The sequence below is a fragment of the Macaca nemestrina genome, chromosome 18 (assembly GCF_043159975.1).
Source record: "Macaca nemestrina isolate mMacNem1 chromosome 18, mMacNem.hap1, whole genome shotgun sequence".
Classification (NCBI taxonomy): domain Eukaryota; kingdom Metazoa; phylum Chordata; class Mammalia; order Primates; family Cercopithecidae; genus Macaca; species Macaca nemestrina.
The window spans coordinates 27,020,918-27,045,783 of NC_092142.1; the positions used below are offsets into that span (position 1 = coordinate 27,020,918).

The window sequence follows — 24,866 nt, forward strand, 5'->3', positions numbered from 1 at the left end:
AGCGGGGCGAGCGGGAGGAGCGGGCGGAGGGCGGAGGGCGGAGGGCGGGGCCGCACCTGACGGCTCCCACAGGCCCCGCCTTCTTGCCACGCCCTCTCTTGCCCCGCCCGCTGAGCCCACCGCCCGTCCGTCCACGCGGGCCGGCAGCCATCTTGGTAAAGGGAACCCGGGCTGCCATTTTAGTAAAGGCGTGGTTTCTGTTTCGCTTTCTTCGCCCATTCATTCCGCAAAGCTTTAGTGAGTGTCTTTTACATGCGGAGCATCGAGCTGGCAGCGTGGCGACACGCGGCCTCATGGAGCTTACATTCATGCAGTCCACACACTCTTGCCCGACTATATGCCAGGTGCTGCTGTGTGTGCTAGGACCGGGGAGATAAACATAACTTCAATAGTCAAGGGGCTGACGGGGGCAGAGAATGTGTTGGATTCCTGTTCCTATCCTCCAACGCACATTACTCATGAAAGTGCGCATCTTTATTTTGTTTTATTTTAGGGAGAGGATCTTGCTCTGTTGCCCAGGCTGGAGTGCGTTAGCACAATCATGCCTCACTGCAGCCGCAACCTCCTGGCGCGCCACCATGCCTAGCTAAATTTTTTTATTTTTTTCAGAGATGAGGTCTCTGAAAAAGGATTTGATGCTCGGGCTGGTCTGGAACTCCTGAGCTCAAGCAGCTTTCCAGGGATTACAGGTGTGTCATCCAGCCAGGCTGAAACTGCTAATTTTAAGAAACAGAATCAGGAAACTATCCCAAACAGCTGAGGTTGAGCCCGCGGGTGTGCCTACTACATAGATTGCAGCAAATCTATATAACCCAATGGCTCTTGTCAACCTTAAATAACGAGATTGAGAAAATAGTATTAAGTATAGGGTTTATTCAAGCCCAAAGCTTGACGATGGCTCACCAGAAGTATAGTCCAATTAGCGGCAGTTACAAATGGGGTTTGTTTGTTTTTAAGACAGGGTCCTGCTGTGTCGCCCAGGCTAGAGTAGTTTGTTGTTGTGTTTTTTTGAGACAGAGCCTTGCTCTTTCGCCCAGGCTGGAGTGCAATGCCGCAATCTCGGCTCACTGCAACCTCCGCCTCCCGGGTTCAAACGATTATCCTGCCTCCTCCTCTCGAGTAGCTGGGACTTACAGGCACCCGCCATCATGCCCGGCTATTTTTTGTATTTTTAGTAGAAATGGGTTTCACCATGTTGGCCAGGCTGGTCTTGAACTCCTGATCTCAGGTGATCCACCAGCCTCGGCCTCCCAAAGTGCTGGGATTACAGGCGTGAGCCATCCTGCCCAGCCTCAAGTGGGTTTCTACGGAAAAAAGAGGCATAACATAAGGTTGAATAGGAATGGTGAGAAAGGGGGAAAAATAACATAAGCTATTGCCTATACATTGTTCTTTCTATCACAAATTTCAGGAACCTGAAGGAAATGGGGGAGGCAGCTAGTCTGGAACAAAATGTCTTTAAACAATTGTCCCCGGGCATGTGGAGGTAGGAGTGTGCCCGAACTCCCATACACAAGTCTCAGTGGACCTGACAAATTTTGCATACTTCACATAACTCAGACTGCCCTGAGCTATTTTTCTTTCCTCTCAAACCTCAGTGTGATCTGAATCAATTCACCCAGAAGGACTGTTAAAACAAAGATTACACGCCCCACTCATAGGTTTGAAATGGGGCTGAATAATTTGCATTTCTAACAAGCTACCAAATGAAGCTGATGCTGCAGGTCTGGATACCTACCACATTTGGAGAACCACTGATAAAACGCTTTACCACTGAAAGCAGTAGCTTTCAGGGGTTTTTGTTTGTTTGTTTGTTTTTTGTTTTTGATTTCTGTTTGAGAAAGTGGCGATCGTTGTTCACTGCAGCCTCAACCTCTTGGCCTTTTTTTTTTTTTTTTTTTTTTTTTTTTTAAATGAGACAGAGTTTCGCTCTTGTTATCCAGGCTGGAGTGCAATGGCACGATCTCGGCTCACCGCAACCTCCACCTCCTGGGTTCAAGCAATTCTCCTGCCTTAGCCTCCCAAGTAGCTGGGATTACAAGCGCCCACCACCACGCCTGGCTAATTTTTTGCATTTTCAGTAGAGACAGGGTTTCACCATGTTGGTCAGGCTGGTAGTGAACTCCCGACCTCAGGTGATCCACCTGCCTCATCCTCCCAAAGTGCTGGGATTACAGGCATGAGCCACTGCGCCCGGCCATCAAGCACCTTTTTTTGGAGAGGGAGTTTTGCTCTTGTTGCCCGAGCTGGAGTACAATGGCACGATCTCGGCTCACTGCAACCTCCGCCACCCGGGTTCAAGTGATTCTCCTGCCTCAGCCTCCCGAGTAGCTGGGATTACAGGCACCTGCCACCACACCCAGCTATATTTATTTTTGTATTTTTAGTAGTGACGGTGTTTTGCCGTGTTTGCCAGGCTGGTCTCAAGCTCCTGACCTCAAGTGATGCGCCCACCTCGACCTCCAAAAGTGCTGGGATTACAGGCATGAGCCACCATGCCCAGCCTCAAACACATTTATTTTATCGAATCTTTATTGTTGTCCACTAAGTGACAGTCACTACTTCAAGGATTCAATGCTGAGCAAAACGAAATATATGTGTGCCCTTATGGAATTTAAAGACAAATTATATGTAAAGTATACAATAATGGATCGGTTATTATGATAAGAGCAATGAAGGAAAAATGTAAACTAACATGATATAACTTTAATATAGTTTACACGCTAATAAGGTCAAGGAATCTAAAATAATCTGGCGGATTAGGATGGGGAGGAAGTCAGGAAGTAACATTTCTTTAAGCTTTGGTCTAAAGAAGTAGGAATTTGCTAGGCAAAGAGAGGGGGCATAGAATATTCCAGGCAGTAGAAACAGCGTATACAAGAGAAGCCATCTCGGCAGGTAAGCAGATGAATCAGAACCGAGGCCAAGTCACTTTCTTGGCTCAGTCTAGTAAGATGAGCGAAAGCTTTGGGATGAGACTCATGTGGAGTGGAATCCAGCTGTTAACTTCACTAGCTAGGGTATCTTGAGTAATTGACTCTCAAGTTTTGGTTTGTAAAATTGAATGAGATAACAGAAATGCAACTGACTCACTTAAGGGTATGCCTCTGGGTTACATAACTCGCATAACTGGACTTCCAGAGATTCAGTAGCTCTGGCTGGGTGTGATGGGAGACCTAGATCCATTCCTCTAGGATTTTCTTTTTTTTCTGTGTGTGGTTGTGTGTTTGTTTGTTTTGTTTCGTTTTGTTTTTTTGAGACAGGGTCTCAGTCTGTTCACCATGCTAGAGTGCAGTGGCACAATCACAGCTCACTGCAGCCTCGACCTCCCAAGCTCAAGCAAGCCTCCCACCTTAACCTCCCAATTAGCTGGGACTACAGGTGTGCGCCACTATGCTCAGCTGATTTTTTTGGTTTTGTTTTTCAGCAAAGACAATGTCTCACTGTGTTGCCCAGGCTGGTCTCCAACTCCTGAGCTCAAGTGATCTGCCCACTTCGGCCTCCCAAAGTTCTGGGATTACAGGCATGAGCCACCACGCCCGGCCATTCCTCTAGGACTTTCTTGCTCTGCTCGTCTCCATTATCAGGCTTGTTGTCAAGGTGGTTGCCAGGAACAGCCAGGGCCACAAAATTCCCTGTTCAAATCCAGCAAAAGAGAGCACCTTTTAGCCGGACACAGTGGCTCACACCTGTAATCCCCAACACTTTAGGAGGCTGAGGTGGATGGATCACTTGAGGTCAGCAGTTTGAGACCAGCCTGGCCAACTGGGGAAACCCCATCTCTACTTAAAAATACAAAAATTAGGCCGGGCATGGTGGCTCATGCCTGTAATCCCAGTACTTTGTGAGGCTGAGGCAGGTGGATCACCTAAGGTCGAGAGTTCAAGACCAGCCTGGCCAACATGGAGAAACCCCGTCTCTACTAAAAATACAAAAATTAGCCGGGCATGGTGGCACATGCCTATATTCCTAGCTACTTTGGAGGCTGAGGCAGGAGAATCGCTTGAACCCGGGAGGCAGAGGTTGTGGTGAGCAGAGATCGCACCATTGCACTCCAGCCTGGGTAACAGAGCAAGACCCTGTCTCAAAACAAACAAACAAACAAACAAAATGAGAGTTCGAGAGAGATACTGGCCATTGAAAGAGCTACTCTGGAGCTTGGTGGCACGTGTGACCCAAGATTAGCCAATCAGGACATCACACTCCCCAGGCCTTGGTGACTGGTTCAGGAATAGGCATGTGACTCAATCAAAGCCAAAGGGTTTATTTTCCTACGACATTTGTAGGAGACGCATATGCCCTTCTCTCCACCAGGCTTCAACCTGGAAAAAGGCAAAACCTGGATATGCCAGGGCCCCAGTCAAGGAAGCAGAACCAACGAATAGAGAGAAACTGAATTCTGTGGTATTCACACCCTGAATCCACCATATCTGAAGTTCATCCAAACCTTTGGATGGCGTTTTATGAGACAATACATTCTTTTTTTTCTCCTTTGACTGTTAGAGTCCAAACTTTAGGGTCCCCACCTCGTTACTTTCAGTGAAAGAGTCCGGACACAGTGGAAGACAGCTTGGAGTAGGACAAGGACTGAAGACTGCAGCAGCTGGGTGAACTTCTATCATCCATCAAGACCCAACCCAAAGGTTACCATCTTTGTTACTTCCTCCCCATTTCCTTGTACACTTAGGAAGTTCATACATACCTCATAATGTGCCATAATTATTTGGGTGGTTGTTGCTGACCCAGGCAGTGGACAATTTGCCTGATTCTTATTCACTTTAAATATTTCATTTTTAGCAAAAGGCTTGGCACAAAGCTAATACTAACTCACTGAAGGTTTGTTGAATGAAAAACTAACTGCAGGAGATCAGGGCAGTAGCAATAGAAATAGGCAGGCGGAGATGGCTGGGGGCCATCCCTACAGTGCCAACTAAACGTAATAGCAGCCTTAAATCTTTTTTTGGAATAAGACAGGCTTGAGATTAATATTAATAACAAAATGTTATTTAGTTGACTTGAACAAAATCCTTGGAGTCAAATTTATAATAGCTGTGACTTATCGCATGCCTCATGTGCCAGGTGTTTTATATACATTAAACTAAATCTTCATCCCAGCCTGGCAATGGAGCTATGATGTGGTGACTCCACACATCCAGTTTATTCTGAGGACTTGAAAGCAACTCCAGGGGATTCTATAAGCCAATCATAGCAGTTCCATCCTCCTTCACTATGGCTAGACTGGGGGGACCTATTTTGAATTGTAGCTTCAAACTCCTGGGCTCAAGTGATCCTCCCACCTCAGCCTCCTGAGTAGCTGGACTACAGTCACTCTGCCCAGCTAATTTTTTTTTTTTTTTTTTTTTTTTTTAATGTAGAGACGGTGGTCTCCCTAGGCTGGTCTCAAACTCCTAGGCTCGGCTGGGCATGGTTACTCACGCCTGTAATCCCAGCACTTTAGGAGGCCGAGGTGGGCAGATCACCTGAGGCCAAAAGTTCGAGACCAGCCTGGCCAACATGGTGAAAGCCCGTCTCTACTAAAAATACAATAATTAGCCGGGCGTGGTGGCAAGCACCTGTAATCCCAGCTACTTGGGAGGCTGAGGCAGGAGAATCGTTTGAACCTGGGAGGCAGAGGTTGCAGTGAGCCAAGATCGCACCACTGCACTCCAGTCTGGGGACAAGAGCAAGACTTTGTCTCAAAAAAAAACAAAACAAAAAAAAACAACTCCTAGGCTCAAGCAATCCTCCTGCCTCAGCCTCCCAAAATGCTAGGATTACAGGGATGAACTACCGTGCCTGGCCTCCATAGCCAGGATCTCTCTGAGCCCCACGACAGCTCTGTGAGGATCTCAGAAAGAAGAAAGGGTGAGAGTCTGGCAGCCTTTGTCGGTGTTGGGAACTCACTGTCTGCATAGTCTGGCATTCACGGTCTTTGAAGGCCTTCACAGCTCTAGAGCCAGACTCTCTGAGTTTTCACTCAGCCTGTTACATAGCTGTGTGGCCTTGAGCAAGTCATTTAAACTCTTTGTAACCCGAGTTTCCTCATCCATAAAATAGGAATAATACTAGTACCTACTTGGCTGGGTAGGTACCTATTTCAACCAAATTCTGTGAGGAAAATCAAATTAGGATTCAAAATATTGACAAGGGAGCCGGGCACAGTGGCTCATGCCTGTAATCCCAGCACTTTGAGAGGCCAAGGCGGGTGGATCACTTGAGGTTAGGAGTTCAAGGCTAGCCTGGCCAACATGGCAAAATCCTGTCTCTACTAAAAACACAAAAATTATCCAGGCGTGGTGGCTCACGCCTGTAGTCCCAGCTGCTCAGATGGCTGAGGCAGGAGAATCGCTTGAACCTGGGAGGTAGAGGTTCCAGTGAGCCAAGGTCGCACCACTGCACTCCAGCCTGAAAGACAGAGGAAGATTCTGTCTCAAAAAAACAAAAGAAATGTTGAGAAGGGGACTTTTTTTTTTTTTTAGACAGAGTCTCACTCTGTCACCCAGGCTGGAGTACAGTGGCATGATCTCAGCTCACTGCAACCTCTGCCTCCCAGGTGCAAGCGATTCTCCTGCCTTAGCCTCTTAAGTAGCTAGGATTATAGGCATGCACCACCATGACTGGCTAATTTTTGTATTTTTAGTAGAGACGAGGTTTCACTGTGCTGGCCAGGCTAGTCGTGAACTCCTGACCTCAGGTGATCCCCCCGCCTCGGCCTCCCAAAGTGTTGGGATTACGGGTGTGAGCCACCATGCCTAGCTGACAAGGGCACTATTTTTAAAGGGTGGAGTGTAAGGAAACCCTACAAAGGAAAACACAACACATGAGGTCTAGTAACAGCATGATTATTAGTACTTCTAAGCCTGCAGGGACAAGAGGAGGAAGGGGGCCAGAATCTGGAAAGGAAGAATTGTGTGAGAGCAGCTGAAGGAAGCAGCCAATCAAAGCGATGCTGTGGGGAGAACGCCAGTGAAATAAACAGGCTGACCTCACTGTCCACTCTCTTGCTAATCTCCTGCTGGGGGATCCACATTGGGTAAGTCCAGCTGCAGCCAAGGGAGCAAGGGAGCCTGCTGATGTAATCCATAGAGGTCAACCTTCCGGACACAGGGCAGGCAGCACAGGGCAAGTGTGACAGCAGGGGAGCACATGGAAGAGATCCGGCCGCCCACCATGACCACGGCAAAGCACAGGAAGTGTTTAGAACTGTGTGGGTGGGGCCGGGCGCGGTGGCTCAAGCCTGTAATCCCAGCACTTTGGGAGGCCGAGGCGGGCGGATCACAAGGTCAGGAGATCGAGACCACAGTGAAACCCCGTCTCTACTAAAAATACAAAAAATTAGCCGGGCGCGGTGGCGGGCGCCTGTAGTCCCAGCTACTCAGGAGGCTGAGGCAGGAGAATGGCGGAAACCCGGGAGGCGGAGCTTGCAGTGAGCCGAGATCGCGCCACTGCACTCCAGCCTGGGCAACAGCGTGAGACTCCGTCTCAAAAAAAAAAAAAAAAAAAAAAAAAGAACTGTGTGGGTGGATCAGTCGGGTCAGGAGTTTGAGACCGCCCTGGCCAACATGGTGGAACCTCGTCTCTACTAAAAATACAAAACTGAGACAGTTGTGGTGGTGCATGCCTGTAGTCCCAGCTACTTGGGAGGCTGAGGCAAGGCTGAGGGAGCAGAACTGTTTGAACCCAGGAGGCGGAGGTAGCAGTGAGCTGAGACCACCCAACTGTACTCCAGCCTGGGCTTTTTTTTGAGACTCTACCTCAAAAAAAAAAAAAAGAAAGAACTGTGCTTGAATATTACAAGACTTTTTTTTTTTTTTTTTTTTTTAAGAGAGACAGGATCTCACTCCATTGCCCAGGCCGGTGTACAGTGATGCAATCATGGCTCACCGCAGCCTCAACATCCCAGGCTCCAGTGATCCTTCCACCTCAGCCTCCTGAGTAGCCGAAAGTACAGGCATGTGCCACTGCGCCCAGCTATTTTTTATTTATTTTTTGTAGAGACCAGTCTCACTATGTTGCCCAGGCTGGTTGCAAATTCCCGGGCTCAAGCAATCCTCCCACCTCGGCCTCGCAAAGTGCTAGGATCACAGGCATGAGCCACCACACCTGGTCAAGATTTTCTTTTATTTATTTATTTATTTATTTATTTATTTATTTATTATTATTATACTTTAAGTTGTAGGGTACATGTGCATAACGTGCAGGTTTGTTACATATGTATACTTGTGCCATGTTGGTGTGCTGCACCCATCAACTCGTCATTTACATCAGGTATAACTCCCAATGCAATCCCTCCCCCCTCCCCCCAAGATTTTCTTTTTTTTTTTTTTTTTTTTTTTTTTTTGAGACGGAGTCTCGCTCTGTCGCCCAGGCTGGAGTGCAGTGGCGCGATCTCGGCTCACTGCAAGCTCCGCCTCCCGGGTTCACGCCATTCTCCTGCCTCAGCCTCCTGAGTAGCTGGGACTACAGGCGCCCACAACCGCGCCCGGCTAATTTTTTGTATTTTTAGTAGAGACGGGGTTTCACCGTGGTCTCGATCTCCTGACCTTGTGATCCACCCGCCTCGGCCTCCCAAAGTGCTGGGATTACAGGCGTGAGCCACCGTGCCCGGCGCCCCCCAAGATTTTCAATAAATTTTAGTTATTAATCACTATATCCATCCCAGCTTTCTTTCTTTTTTTCTTTTTCTTTTTTTTTTTTTTGAGATGAAGTCTCACTCTTGTTGTCCAGGCTGGAGTACAATGGTACGATCTTGGCTCACTGCAACCTCTGCTTCTTGGGTTCAAGTGATTCTTCTGCCTCAGACTCCGAATTAGCTAGGATTACAGGGTCCTGCCACCATGCCCAGCTAATTTTTGTAATTTTAGTAGACAGGGTTTCAAAATGTTAGCCAGGCTGGTCTCAAACTCCCGACCTCAGGTGATCCACCCGTCTCGGTCTCCCAGAGTGCTGGGATTAGAGGTGTGAGCCACTGTACCCGGCCTCCATGCCACCTTTCTAACTCCCCTCCATACACAAGCCCAGCAAGCTAGAGTCCTCATGGCTCCTGGAAACAGCAGACTCTTTTTTTTTTTTTTTTTTGAGACAGAGTCTCTATCACCCACGCTGGAGTGCGTTCTCTGCTTACTGCAACCTCTGCCTCCCTGGTTCAAGTGATTCTCATGCCTCAGCCTCCTTAGTAGCTGTGATTACAGGCATGTGCCACCACGCCCAGCTAATTTTTGTGGGTTTTTTTTTTTTTTTTTTTTTCAGTAGAGATGGGTTTTCACCATGTTGACCAGGCTAGTCTCGGACTCCTGACCTCAGGTGATTAACCTGCCTCAGGCTCCCAAAGTGCTGGGATTCCAGGCATGAGCCACTGCACCCGGCGGACTCTTTCATGTCTCAGAGCCAAGGCTCATGTTCTGCTATTTGGAGTGTCCTTTTCCTCATCCCTTTCCCTTCCTTTTAAATTCTTACTCACCGTAAAGACCCAACTCAAATGTATCCTACTCCGTGATTTCCTGGCATAGAGTAAATGAATGTTTGCAAACGTCCATTGCCATGATTAATGGAGACATTTTGCCTGAATGAAGCCATCCTCACAGGATTAACAATAATTCTGCACAGAAATACAGTTACAGTTAAGCATTAACCAGACTGCTCTTTGACCCACTTCCTTGTACCCAAAAGTCACATGGCACTAGATACTGACCACTTGCATCCCCGTTGCTCTTTTAGATAGGATTTCTGATATTAGAATCATAAGGCTTTGTTTTAAAGAATAGCTTAAGCAGATTTCTTTTTGAGACGGGGTCTTGCTCTGTTGCCCAGGCTGGAGTGCAGTGGCGAAAACATGGCTCACTGCTGCTTTGACCTCCTGAGCTCAAGTGATTCTCCACCTTGGCCTCTTAAGTAGCTGGAACTACAGGAACCATGTCTGGCTTTATTCTACCCATTTCCTTGATCAAAAGGGAATCTGACCAGGCACAGTGGCTCATGCCTGTAATCCCAGCACTTTGGGAGGTCAAAGTGGGAGGATCACATGAGCCTAGAGGTTTGACACCAGCCTGGGCAACATAGTGATACCCAATCTCTACAAAAATAAAAATAATTAGCCAGACATGGTGGCATGTGCCTGTAGTCCAAGCTATGTGAAGGCTGAGGCTGGAGGATTGTATGAGCCCGGGAAGTCGAAGCTGCAGTAAGTAGTGATAGTTCCATTGCCCTCCAGCCTGGGCAACACAGAGAGACAAGAAACGGGGGGAGAGAGAGAGAGAGAGAGAGAGAGAGAGAGAGAGAAGAAACGGGGGGAGAGAGAGAGAGAGAGAGAGGGAGGGAGGGAGGGAGAGAAGAAGAAGAAGAAGAAGAAGAAGAAGGAGAAGGAGAAGGAGAAGGAGAAGGAGAAGGAGAAGGGTGGGGGAGAGCAGAGAAAGAGGGGGAGTTGGGAGAGAGAGAAGGAAGGAAGGAAGGAGAGAGAGAGGAAGAAGAAGGAGGAGGAGGAGAGTGGGGGAGAGCAGAGAAAGAGGAGAAGTTGGGAGAGAGAGAGAGAAGGAAGGAGGGAAGGAAGGAAGGAGAGAGAGAGAGAGAAAGAAAAGAAAGAAAAAGAAAAAAGCAAAGAGAAAGAAAGGAAAGAAAGAGAGAGAGGAAAGAAAGAGAGGAAAGAAAGAGAGAGAGAAAGAAAGAGAAAGAAAGAAGGAGGGAGAGAAGGAAGGAAGGAAAAAAGGAAGGGAGGGAAAGTGGGCTGGGTGCAGTGGCTCATGCCTGTAATCCCAGCACTTTGAGAGGCCAAGGCTGGCAGATCACCTGAGGTCAGGAGTTCAAGACCAGCCTGACCAATATGGTGAAACCCTAAAATTACAAAATTTTACTCTGGTTTTAGTCTCTACTAAAATTACAAAAACTAGCCAGGCATGGTGGCGTGTGTCTATAGTCCCAGCTACTCAGGAGGCTGAGATGGGAGAATCACTCAAACCCAGGTGGTGGAGGTGGCAGTGAGCTGAGTTCGCGCCATTGCAGTCCAGCCTGGGTGACAAAGACAGACTCAGAGAGAGAGAGAGAGAGAGGAAGGAAGGGAGGGAGGGAAGGAAAGGGAAGAAGGAAGGAAAGAGGAAAGGAAAGAGGAAAAAGGAAAAAGAAGAGGAAGAAAGAAAGAAAGAGGATGGGAGAGAGAGACGGAGTGAGGGACGGAGGGAGGGAGGGAAAGAAAGGGAGAAAGGGAGAGAGAGTGAGAGAAAGAGGAATGAGTGGAATGGAGTATGACTTCCAAGGTTAGATGGCTAAAATTTTTAGAGCTTTTGCCTGACACTCTTAAACCATTCCCTCTAGGGCAAGCCAGCCACAGGTTAGAAGTCTGATTACTTGAGAATGCCATGCTGGAAGGAAGTTCTTGCTAACCAATTGCAAAGACCTCGTGAAGAAAGAGGATGCTGCCTGACCAGCGTCCACGCTTGCAGCTAGCCCAACTGAGGTGCCAGATGTGAGTGAAGAGTCCATCTTGGATGATTAAGCTCAGTCATGACTTCTGAAGGCTCCAGCCCCAGCCCTCTTGACTGTAACTACATGAGAGACCCCAAATGAGAATGACCCAGCTAAGGCCAGTCAGTCTTCAGAACAGTGAGAGACAATAATACATTGTCACTTTAAATTTGTTTGAGACAGGATCTTGCTATGTTGCCCAGGCTGGACTCAAACTCTTGGCCTTCAGTGATCCTCCTACCTAAGCCTCCCGAGTTGCTGGGAGTACAGACACACACATCACCAGGCCCACCTAATTTTTTTCTTTACTTGTAAAGATAGGGTCTTACTGTGTTTCCCAGACTAGTCTTGAATGTCTGACCTCAAGCAATCCTCCTGCCCTGGCCTTTCACAATGCTGGGATTACAGGTGTGAGCCACTGTATCTAGCCAGAGCTCTTCTCTTGTAGGACTATGAAAAATCAGTTGCCCATAACTCCAGTCAACCAACTGATAGGCAGCCGCCCGACGTCGAGACCTGGCCCATCATCTGCTAACAATATGCTTAAAAGACAGGAAGTAGGCCGGGCGCGGTGGCTCACGCCTGTAATCCTAGCACTTTGGGAGGCCCAGGTGGGCAGATCACCTGAAGTCAGGAGTTCAAGACCAGCCTGGCCAACATGGTGAAAGCCCGTCTCTACTAAAAATACAAAAATTCGCTGGGCATGGTGGCACACACCTGTAATCCCTGCTACTCAGGAGGCTGAGGCAGGAGAATCGTTTGAACCCGGCAGGTGGAGGCTGCAGTGAGCCAAGATCATGCCATTGCACTCCAACCTGAGCAACAGAGTGAGACTCTGTCTCAAAAAAAAAAAAAAGAAAAAGAAAAAAAAAGAAAGGTGGTACCTGAGACTCATGTTCATTAAGACCACTCCTGGCCGGGCACAGTGGCTCATGCCTGTAATCCCAGCACTTTGGGAGGCTGAGGCAGGTGGATCATGAGGTCAGGAGTTCAAGACCAGCCTGGCCAAGATGGTGAAACCCCATCTCTACTAAAAACACAAAAATTAGCCGGGCGTGGCAGCACTTGCCTATAATCCCAGCTACTCAGGAGGCTGAGGCAGAGAATTGCTTGAACCTGGGAGGCAGAGATTGCAGTGAGCCAAGATTACGCCACTGCACTCCAGCCTGGGTGACAGAGCGAGACTCCATCTCAAAAAAGAAACAAACAAACAAAAACAAAAAACCCACTCCCATCCAACCGCAAGACATACTCACATCTTCCAAGAACTTCAGGCAATTTTCAGATGATGAGATCCCTCAGAGCTTGAACCCAACCTCCCACCTTCACTTTTAGCTGGTTGTTGGAACAATAGATTTCTTTTTTCTTTTCTTTTCTTTCTTTCTTTTTTTTTTTTTTTTTTTGAGACAGAGTCTCGCTGTGTTCCGCAGGCTAGAGTGCAGTGGTGCAATCTCAGCTCCCTGCAACGTCCACCTCCCAGGTTCAAGAAGTTCTCCTATCTCAGCCTCCCGAGTAGCTGGGACTACAAACATATGCCACCACACTTGGATAATTTTTTAATTTTTTTGTAGAGACAGGCTCTCACTGCATTGCCCAAGCTGGTCTCAAACTCCTAGGCTCAAGCAATCCTCCCACCTTGGCCTCTAAAAGTGTTGGGATTACAAGCGTGAGCCACCATGACTTTTTTTTTTTTTTTTTTAAGGGAGATGGGGTCTGGCTGTGTATCCCAGGCTGGAGTGCAGTGTTGTGATCTCAGTTTACTGCAGCCTTGAACTCCTGGACTCAAGAGATCCTCCCACATCAGCCTCCTGAGTAGCTGAGGTTACAGACACAAGCCCCTACACTAGCCTATGCTTCTTTACTAAGAGTTCATGAGGATACAGATAATGTATACATGAGGATACATTACTGACCCCATAGCAAATAACCTAACCTTTCACCCCTTTTTTTTTGTTTTTTGAGACTCACTTTGTCACCCAGGCTGGTGTGTAGTGGCACGATCTCGGCTCACTGCAACCTTCACCTCCTGGGTCCAAGCGATTCTTCTGCCTTAGCCTCCCGAGTAGCTGGGACTACAGGCGAGCGCCACCATACCCAGCTAATCTTTATATGTTTAGTAGAGACAAGGTATCATCATGTTGGCCAGGCTGGTCTCTAACCCCTGACCTCATGATCTGCCTGCCTCAGCCTCCCAGAGTGCTGAGATTACAGGTGTGAGCCACTGTGCCTGGCCCACGTTTCACCTTTTTTTTTTTTTTTTGACAGAGTCTCGCTCCTCTCGTCCAGGCTGTAGTGCAGTGGCATGATCTCTGCTCACTGCAACCTCTGATTTTGGCGCACTGCAACCTCCACCTCCGGGTTCCAGCGATTCTTCTGCCTCGGCCTCCCAAATAGCTGGGACTACAGGCACAGGCCACCACGCCAGGCTAATTTTTATATTTTTAGTAGAGACGGGGTTTCACCATGTTGGCCAGGCTGGTCTTGAACTCCTGACCCTTGTGATCCACCAGCCTCAGCCTCCCAAAGTGCTGGGATTACAGGGGAAAGCCACGGTGCCCAGCCCTCAGCTTTTTTATTCCTCCATACTTTCTGCTTTTTTCACAATTTTTCATCAACTGGGCTGCTGCTAGCTCATTTTTTCCTGAGCCCCTCATCTCCCATAATGCCTGGCTGTCTGGGACATCTTCCCTCCCTTCAGAATTTCACTCCAAATCTCACATTTCTCTCCCCCAATTTTTTTTTTTTTTTTTTTGAGACGGAGTCTTACTCTGTTGCCCAGGCTTGAGTACAGTGGCACGATCTCGGCCCACTGCAACCTCTGCCTCCCAGGTTTAAGCAATTCTCTGCCTCAGCCTCCTGAGTAGCTGGGATTACAGGCGCCCGCCACTGTACCTGGCTAATTTTTGTATTTTTAGTAGAGATGGGGTTTCACCATCTTGGCCAGGCTGGTCTTGAACTCCTGACCTCATGATCCACCTGCCTCAGCCTTCCAAAGTGCTGGGATTACAGACATGAGCCACTGCACACCGCCCACTCTCCCCACTATTATGCAGAAATGGGACTCAGCATTGCCCTAGATGCTGCCCCCCATTTGCATATCCACACTCTTGGTGCTCAGCAAAGCAAACAACCTGTACATTAACAGAACACATTATCCTGGCCAGGCATAGTGGCTCATACCCGTCATCACAGCACTTTGGGAGGCCAAGGTGGAAGGATCGCTTCAGCCCAGGAGTTTGAGACCAGCCTGGGCAACATAGCAAGACTCCCTCTCTACCAAAAAAATTTCTAATATTGGCCAGCCATGTTGGCACCTGCCTGTAGTCTCAGCTACTTGGGAGGCTGAAGCAGGAGGATCCCTTGAGCCCAGGAGTTTGAGGCTGCAGTGAACTATAATTGTGCCACTGCACTCCAGCCTGGGTGCCAGAGTGAGACTCTCTCTAAAAAAAGAAAGAGGTAGGGCACAGTCATTCATGCCTGTAATCCCAGCACTTTGGGAGGCCAGTGCGTGCGGATCACGAGGTCAGGAGTTCGAGACCAGCCTGGCCAATATGGTGAAACCCCACCTAATACAAAAATTAGCTGGGCGTGGCAGCGCGCACCTGTAGTCTCAGCTACTCGGGAGGCTGTAGCAGGAGAATCACTTGAACCCTGGAGGCTGAGGTTGCAGTGAGCCGAGATCACGCCACTGCACTCCAGCCTGAGCGGCAGAGCGAGACTCCATCTCAAAAAAAAAAAAAGAAAAGAAAAGATGGAGGTTTTCATACCAATGTTATAAAGGAATTTGCCCATGCTTTCTTCCACTGCTTTTCTAGTTTTTTCTTTTTAGCAGGTAAATCTTTCATCTACTTGGAGTCTATCTTGGTGTCCAGTATGAGGTATGAATCCAGGTTGCTTTGTTTGTTTGTTTGTTTTGAGACAGAGTTTCACTCTTGTCAACCAGGCTGGAATGCAATGGCATGATCTCGGCTCACTGCAACCTCCACCTCCCGGGTTCAAGCGATTCTCTTGCCTCAGCCTCCTGAGTAGCTGGGACTACAGATGCCCGCCACCACGCCCGGCTAATTTTTATATTTTTAGTAGAGATGAGGTTTTACCATGTTGGCCAGGTTGGTCTCAAACTCTTGACCCCAGGTGATCCACCCACCTCAGCTTCCTAAAGTGCTGGGATTACAGGCGTGAGCCACTGTGCCCAGTCCAGGCTGTTGTTTTGAGACTGGAGAAGCCAAACCCAAACCAAAGACAGGTGACTTTGTTACCAGGAAGAGGCCAGGCCAGTTGCCAGGACTTGATGCATGGGAGCAAAAGAATTGCCTGGGACTGGCCACGTTTAGGCTCCAAGACAACAGGAGGCAACACCATGTCCCGGTAGGGGTAATGGCAAGAAGCAGAATCAGGTGGCAAGCCCAGGGTCCCAGCCATCAGAGGGACAAGGAGGGCAGGAAAAGGGAGGGGGATGCTACTTCTGCACTTCAGACAAAGCTTGCCTGTGGCCTGACCTTTGGGACTCCGGGCCTCCTGAGCCTCAAGGTCACTGTTTCCCTGAGCCCTAGTTTCCTGATACATAGAGACAGGTGAGAAAGCATCCTTACCTTCAAAAAGTTCTTATTGGCTGGGCGTGGTGGCTCACACCTGTAGTCCCGGCTACTTGGGAACTTTAGGTGGGAGGATCGCTTGAGGCCAGGAGTGAGTGAGGCTGCAGTGAGCTATGATTACCCTGGGTGACAAAGCAAAACCTTGTCTCTTAAAAAAATATATAAGGCCAAGCACGGTGGCTCATGCTTGTAATCCCATCACTTTGGGAAGCTGAGGTGGGCAGATCTCTTGAGCCCAGGAGTTGGAGACTACACTGGGCAACATAGGCAAACCCCATCTCTACTATAATAATAATAAAAAAAAAAAAATAGGAGTTAAATACATACATAAGGTTCTAATTCTTTTTTTTTTTTTTTTTTTTTTTTTTTAGATGGAGTCTCGCTCTGTTACCAGGCTGGAGTGTGGAGTGCAGTGGCTCAATCTTGGCTCACTGCAACCTTTGCCTCCTGGGTTCAAGCAATTCTCCTGCCTCAGCCTCCCAAGTGGCTGGGACTACAGGCACGCACCACCACGCCTAGCTAATTTTTGTATTTTTAGTAGAGATGGGGTTTCACCATCTTGGCTAGGATGGTCTATGATCTCTTGACCTTGTGATCTGCCCACCGTGGCTTCCCAAAGTGCTGGGATTATAGGTGTGAGCCACTGCGCCCGGCCTAAGGTTCTAATTCTTAAAGAAGAGTCACATGTATCAGCCAAGAATTCTAAGACCAAAAGCAGAATAAAATAAAGGTCAAGAGACTGTGAACAGCCAGCCACAGTGGCTCACGCCTGTAATCCCAGCACTTTGGGAGACCAAAGTGTGTGGATCACCTGAGGTCAGGAGTTTGAAATCAGCCTGTCCAACCTGGTGAAACCCCATCTCTACTAAAAATACAAAAATCAGCCAGGCATGGTGGCATGCACCTGTGGTCCAAACTACTCAGGAGGCTGAGACAGGTGAATCACTTGAACCCTGGAGGCAGCGGTCACAGTGAGCCAAGATCGTGCCACTGCACTCCAGCCTTAGCAATAGAGTGAGACTCCATCTCAAAAAATAAAATAAATAAAAATCAAGAGACTATGAATAATGCATCCTAACTTTCAGGAGGGCTTCATGTAGGAGGTGATGGCATTTGAGCTGAACTTTAAAAAATTGTTGGGCCAGCCGCGGTAGCTCACGCCTGTGGCTCAGCTCACACTGAAGCAGGAGAATGGTGTGAACCCAGGAGGCAGAGCTTGCAGTGAGCCGAGATCAAGCCATTGCACTCCAGCCTGGGCAACACAGCAAGACTCCGTCTCAAAAAAAAAGGAAAAATTGGCCGGGCGCGGTGGCTCAAGCCTGTAATCCCAGCACTTTGGGAGGCCGAGGCGGGTGGATCACGAGGTCAGGAGATCGAGACTATCCTGGCTAACATGGTGAAACCCCGTCTCTACTAAAAATACAAAAAACTAGCCGGGCGTGGTGGCGGGCGCCTGTAGTCTCAGCTACTTGGGAGGCTGAGGCGGGAGAATGGCGTGAACCTGGGAGGCGGAGCTTGCAGTGAGCCGAGATCACGCCACTGGACTCCAGCCTGGGAGACACAGCGAGACTCCGTCTCAAAAAAAAAAAAAAAGAAAAAAAAAGAAAAAAAAAGAAAAAATTGGCCAGGGGCGGTGGCTCAAGCCTGTAATCCCAGCACTTTGGGAGGCCGAGACGGGCGGATCACGAGGTCAGGAGATCGAGACCATCCTGGATAACATGGTGAAACCCCGTCTCTACTAAAAAATACAAAAAAACTAGCCGGGCGAGGTGGTGGGCGCCTGTAGTCCCAGCTAATCGGGAGGCTGAGGCAGGAGAATGGTGTAAACCCGGGAGGCAGAGCTTGCAGTGAGCCGAGATGCGGCCACTGCACTCCAGCCTGGGCGACAGAGCGAGACTCCGTCTCAAAAAAAAAAAAAAAGGCCGGGCGCAGTGGCTCACGCCTGTAATCCCAGCACTTTGGGAGGCCGAGGCGGGCGGATCACAAGGTCAGGAGATCGAGACCACGGTGAAACCCCGTCTCTACTAAAAATACAAAAAATTAGCCGGGAGCGGTGGCGGGCGCCTGTAGTCCCAGCTACTCAGGAGGCTGAGGCAGGAGAATGGCGTAAACCCAGGAGGCGGAGCTTGCAGTGAGCCGAGATCGCGCCACTGCACTCCAGCCTGGGCGACAGAGCGAGACTCCGTCTCAAAAAAAAAAAAAAAAACAAAAAAAACAAAAAACAAAAAACAAAACAAAAAAAAAAATGTTGAGTTTTCAACAGGTAGAAAATTACTTTTTTTTTTTTTTCCTGAGACAGTGTCTCACTCTGTTGCCCGGGGTGGAGTGCGGTGGTGCAGTCTGGGCTCACCTCAACCTCCACCTCCCATGTTCAAGTGATTCCCCTGCCTCAGCCTTCCGAGTAGCTGGGATTACAGGAGCCTGCCACCATGCCCGGCTAATTTTTTTTGTATTTTTAGTAGAGACAGGGTTTCACTATGTTGGCCAGGCTGATCTGGAACTCCTGACCTCAGTGATCTGCCTGCCTTGGCCTCCCAAAGTGCTGGGATTACAGGTGTGAGTCACCACACCTGGTCGATAAGAATTACTTTTAATTCTAATAGCATTAATTGTATACATCATCTTAGGGAGAAGTGATGTCTTTATGCTGTTGACTTTGCTCTTTCAAGAATAAGTCTGTCATCCTATGAGTTCTGGTCTTCTTTTGCCTTCGTCAGCAGCATTTTAAAGTTTCCTTCATATATATTTTATGCATTTCTTGTTAAATCTATTCTTAGGTCTTTCATCTTTTGTGTTGCTGTTGCAAATGGGGTCACCCCTTCCATTACACCCTCTAAGTGGTTGGTGTTGGTATTAATAAGGAAGCAATTGATTTCCTTTTTTTAATCTTGGACCCAGCTAACTAACTGAAAATTTTTTTTTTTTTTTTTTTTTTTGAGATGGAGTCTCGCTCTGTCACCCAGGCTGGAGTGCAGTGGCTCAATCTCAGCTCACTGCAAGCACTGCCTCCCAGGTTCACGCCATTATCCTGCCTCAGCCTCCCGAGTAGCTGGGACTACAGGCGCCCGCCACCACGCCTGGCTAATTTTTCTGTATTTTTAGTAGACAGAGGGTTTCACCATGTTAGCCAGGATGGTCTCGATCTCCTGACCTTGTGATCTGCCCACCTCGGCCTCCCAAAGTGCTGGGATTACAGGCTTGAGCCACCGCGTCCAGCCCTGAATATTTTTATCATTTTTTTTTGCAACAAATTCGCTTAGGTTTTCCTGGTATAAGGCTGTATCATCTGTAAATCATGTTAATTTTATCTCCTTTTTTCCATTTTCTTTTCTTAATTTTTTAAAAAATGTATAGAATAGCAACGGAGTCTTGCTCTGTTGCCCAGGCTGGTCTCAAACTTCTGACCTCAAAGAATCCTTCCACCGTAGCCTCCCAAAGTGCTAAGATTATAGGCCTGAGCCACCACACCCAGCCACTTTTTCCATTTTCCAGAAGTGACTAAAAATAAAATGTTTCAGGCCGGGCGCAGTGGCTCACTCCTGTAATCCCAGCACTTTGGGAAGCCAAGGCGGGCGGATCACCTCAGGTCTGGAGTTTGAGACCAGCTTGACCAGCGTGGAGAAACCCCGTCTCTACTGAAAATACAAAATTAGCTGAGTGTGGTGTTGCATGCCTGTAATTCCAGCTACTCGGGAGGCTAAGGCAGGAGAATCGCTTGAACCCCAGAGGTGGAGGGTGCGGTGAGCTGAGATTGTGCCATTGCACTCCAGCCTGAAAAACGAGCGAAACTCCATCTCAAAAATAAATAAATAAATAAAATGCTTCAGCCCTGCACATTCAGTGAGGAGAAGAGGAGAGAAATTTGCATTTATTGTAGTACTTCATAGCTGTTACATATGTCCTTCCCTTTTCTTTCCCCCTTTATTGATTGATTGATTGATTGGTGGGTTGATTGATTTGATTGAGACAACCTCTTGCTCTGTCACCCAGGCTGGAGCACAGTGGCAAAATTATAACTCACTGCAACCTCTGGCTCCTGGGCTCAAGTGATCTTCCCACCTCAGCTTCCCAAATAGCTAGGACTACAGGCGTGTGTCACCACACCCAACTAATTTTAGTATGTGTGGATACTAAATTGAGACTCTGTCACCAATAAATAAATAAATACAGTTGGTAGGGATTGAAATAAAAGGTCTGCTATCCTCTAGCCAAGGTGAGGGGCATATGATCAAAACTAGGCCAGATAAATCCTCCCTTCTGGAAATTTTTTTTTTCTTTTGAGGCGGAGTCTCTCTCTGTCATCCAGGCTGGAGTGCAGTGGTGCAATCTCGGCTCACTGCAACCTCTGCCTCCAGGGTTTGACCAAGTCTCCTCCCTCAGCCTCCCAAGTAGCTGGGATTGCAGGCACGCACCACCACACCTGGCTAATTTTTGTATTTTTAGTAGAGATAGGGTTTCACCATGTTGGTCAGGCTGGTCTCAAACTCCTGATCTTGTGATCTGCCAACCTCAGCCTCCCAAAGTGCTGGGATTACAGACATGAACCACCACGCCCAGCCTGGAAATTTTAATATTGAGACAAAGAGATTGAAATGGCTGGATGACAGTTCCAAAATGAGTGCATGCTCTCCATGACCAGTCGTCCCTTCCAGCCTCCACAGCTGCTCATTTCCAAGCTAGCTGTCGACTTTATGAGCATTCCATTTCCTTCCAAGAAATCCATTTTTGCTTGAGTTGGCCAGAATTGATGTCAGGGTAGGCTATGCTGGTGTAACAGATAATCTAAAATCCCAGGAACCACGCACAGTGGTTCACACCTGTAATCCCAGCACTTTGGGAGGCTGAGGCAGGAGGGTCATTGGAGCTCAGGATTTCGAGGCCAGCCATGGCAACATAGCAAGACCTCATCTCTACAAAAAATTTAAACATTGGCTGCATGTGGTGGCACACACCTATAATCCCAGCTACTCAGGAGGCTGAGATGGGAGGATCACTTGAGCCCTGGAGGTGGAGGTTTCAATGAGCCATGATCGCACCACTATACTCCAGCTGGGTGACAGAGCAAGACTCTGTCTTGGAAGCAACAAATCAATCAATAACATTTAAAAATAAAACCCCAGTAGTTTAACAAAGGAAAAGCCTATTTCTGGTTCACATCACAGTCACAGTGAGTTGGCAGTGGGGCTCCGCTCCACAGTTTTTCAGGGACCCAGGCCCTTTCCATCTTGGGGCTTAACATTCCTCTAGGTCTTTGGACCTACATCAGATCTTCTTCTGGAAGGGTTTTAGGAGAAAGGCCTAGAAGAAACATATATCACTTCTGCCCTCACTCCATTGACCAAAACTTACTCATATGGCCCCATCCAGCTGCGGGAGGGGCTAAGAAATAATGTAGTCTAGCCATGTGCCAGAAGAAAAAAAGAAACTAGGCTTGTCGCTATTGCTTGCAAGCAACCAAAGTGTATTTTTTTTTTTTGAGACAAGTCTCACTCTGTTACCCAGGCTGGAGTGCAGTGGCGCGATCTCAGCTCAGTGCAACCTCCACCTCCCAAGTTCAAACGATTCTCCTGCCTCAGCCTCCCAAGTAGCTGGGACTACAGGTGCCCACCACCATGCCCGGCTAATTTTTGTATTTTCAGTAGAGACGGGGTTATACCATATTGGCCAGGATGGTCTCGATCTCCTGACCTGGTGATCCACCTGCCTCGGCCCCCCAAAGTGCTGGGATTACAGGCATGAGCCACCACTCCCAGCTGCAAAGTGTATCTTTAAAAAAATTTTTTTCTTCATTAAAATAAAATAGAGACAGGGTCTTGCTGTGTTGCCTGGGCTGGTCTTGAACTTCTAGCCTCAAACAATCCTTTGACCTCAGCCTCCTAAAGTGCTGGGGTTACAGGCATGAACAACCACACCCGGCCAACCAAAGTGTTTTTGTTATTATTGTTGTTGTTGTTTTTTTTTTTTGAGATGGAGTCTCACTCTGTCGCCCAGGCTGGAGTGCAGTGGTGCGATCTCGGCTCACTGCAACCTCTGCCTCCCAGGTTCAAGCGATTCTCTTGCCTCAGCATCCCAAGTAACTGGGATTACAGGCACACGCCACCACACCTGGCTAATTTTTGTATTTTTAGTAGAGACAGGGTTTCACCATATTGGCCAGGCTGGTCTCAAACTCCTAACCTTGTGATCTGCCTACCTCGGCCTCCCAAAGTGCTGGGATTACAGGTGTGAGCCACAACACCCAGCCAGTGTATCTTAACTTAAACACTCACCATTGTATTCATTGTATTTTCAGTCCATAGCCCCATGCCTGACATAGAATGTGTACTCAATAAATATTTATTGATTGAACAAACAATTGAACGACACATCACGGTGGTCTGAATGTTTGCATCCCCCCTAAATTCATATTTTGAAATCCTAACTCCCAATGCAATGATATTAGGAGGTGCAGTCTTTGGGAGGTGACCAGGTCATGGAAGTAGAGTCCTCATGATTGGAATTAGTCCCCTTATAAAGGAGGTCCCAGAAAGCTGCCTTGCCTTTTCATCCATGTGGGGACACAGCTGGAAGGTGCCATGTAAGAACCACAGGCCCTCACCAGCCTGAACCTTCCAGCATCTTGATCTTGGACTTGCCAGTCTCCAGAGCTGTGAGCAATAAATTTCTGTTGTTTGTAAGCCACCCAGTTTATTATCTTCTTTTTTTTTTTTTTTTTTTTTTTTTTTTTTTTTTTTTGAGATGGAGTCTCGCTTCATCGCCCAGGCTGGAGTGCAGTGGCATGATCTCAGCTCACTGCAACCTCTGCCTCCCAGGCTCAAGCGATTCTTGTGCCTCAGCCTCCTGAGTAGCTGGGATTACAGGTGCCCATCACCAAGCTGGCTAATTTTTTTGTATTTTTAGTAGAGATGGGGTTTTGTCATATTCGCCAGGCTGGTCTCGAAGTCCTGACTCAGGTGATCCGCATGCCTCAGCCTCCCAAAGAGCTGGGATTCCAGGAGTGAGCCACCTCGCCTAGCCAGTTTATGATCTTTTGTTATTGAAACCTGAATGGAATAAGGCACATGTTATGTTGTTTAATCTTCACAGCAATTCTCATAGGGCTCAGAATACTTCAGTAACTTGCTGAAGGTCATCCAGCTAGTTAAGTGACAGAGCCAGGATGCAAGGCCAGCGTTCCTTCCATCATCCCATGCTGCCACCCAAAAGTCCATCAATGAGCTAAGCTCTGTGCTAAGAGCTATGTGGAAAAATTCAATCAATAAGAGCTAGCCACTGGCCTGGAGGAGTTAACTTCAAAAGAGAAAAATTGAGGAACAGCCCAAGTTTGCCAAGATTGAAAGACCATCTCAGGACAATAACAGATGAGATGGCACGTACTTCAGTGCCAAATGCACTGCGCTGGCAAATGTGGAGAAGAGAGAGGTGCACTTTGGGCTGAACCCAATGGTCTGGGAAAGCCTCAGAGACAAGGCAGAGTACAAACATCAGGAAAAGCTATGGACACATAAATTCTCCCAGGGAGACTTTGGATTCAGACTCTGGTCAATCAGTGCATGGCGATGGATCTGACCGCAGGCAATTTGGGCTTTAGATCTCAGCCTAGCTGCCTGCGTACCACAGTGTTTTCATCACAGGCTGAACTTCTCGAGACTTTTTTTTTTTTTTAAGAGAGAAAGGTAATTCCAGTTGACTTTAACAAAAGAGGGATCCACACTTGAGGCCAGGAGTTCGAGACCAGCCTGGCAAACATGGGGAAACACGTCTCTACTAAAAATAAAAAATAAAAAAATTAGCCTGGCGTGATGGCACACACCTGTAATCCCAGCTACTTGGGACGCTGAGGCATGAGAATTGCTTGAACTTGGGAGGCAGAGGTTGCAGTGAGCCAAAATCATGCCACCACATTCCAGGCTGGGCGACAGAGTGAGACTCTGCCTCAAAAAAAGAAAAAAGAGTTGGAGGATCTATTCTAATTCGCATATATTAAAAGTCTAGGTGTAGGTGGCCTTCAGGCATAGCCTGATCCAGGGGTTCTACCATGTCCTAGGGACTTGGTCTCTCTGTCTCCTAGCTTTCTTTTTTGTTGCTTGTTTTTTGGGTTTTGGTTTTTGAGACAGAGTTTTGCTTTTGTTGCCCAGGCTGGAGTGCAATGGTGAAGTCTCAGCCCACTGCAACCTCTGCCTCCTGAGTTCAAGGAATTCTCCTGCCTCAGCCTCCCAAGTAGCTGGTATTACAGGCACCTGCCACCATGCCTGGCTAATTTTTGTATTTTTAGTTGAGACGGAGTTTTATCACATTGGCCAGGCTGGTCTCAAACTCCTGACCTCAGGTTATCTGCCTGCCTCGGCCTCCCAAACTGCTGGGATTACAGGCATGAGCCACCATGCCCACCCTCCTAGCTTTCACTTTACTCTAGGGCATACTTCCCCTAGTGATGGATCCTGGCTATTCTAGACTGTTATTCTCTCAGGATTAAGTCTAAAGGAAAGTAAGTTTCTCCTCCTGAATTGTTCTGGAAAGAGTCCTAGGACTTACTCTGGTTGACTTGGCTTGGATCATCACTTTTTAGCTGACTGAAGCCAGATCTGAAGTCCACGGGACATATGTTCCATGCACCAACCATATCTGTACTCTGTCACCTCTCCATTTCCAGGCCCTGGTGACTTCAGCTGAGGGAGACTATAAATGAGAGACTAGCAAAGAGACTTCTCAAAGAAGAGGAGCTGGCCAGGCATAGTGGCTCACGCCTAAAATCCCTGCACTTTGAGAGGCCAAGGTGGGTGGATCACCTGAGATCAGGAGATCGAGACCAGCCTG

The 24,866-nt window shown here is 48.0% G+C and overlaps 1 long non-coding RNA gene across 2 annotated transcripts; it reads left to right on the forward strand.

The window, feature by feature from the left end:
* Positions 1 to 34: 34 nt before the first annotated feature.
* LOC112426906 (uncharacterized) lies at positions 35 to 23,393 on the forward strand. Of its 2 annotated transcripts, XR_011616367.1 has the most exons (5): positions 35 to 689; positions 4,541 to 4,643; positions 6,867 to 7,033; positions 11,305 to 11,455; positions 23,136 to 23,393. It is a non-coding gene; the product is annotated as an uncharacterized lncRNA (long non-coding RNA). The 2 variants fall into 2 exon arrangements; XR_011616366.1 differs by lacking the exon at positions 35 to 689 and having other exon boundaries at positions 4,388 to 4,643.
* The last annotated feature ends 1,473 nt before the right edge of the window (positions 23,394 to 24,866 follow it).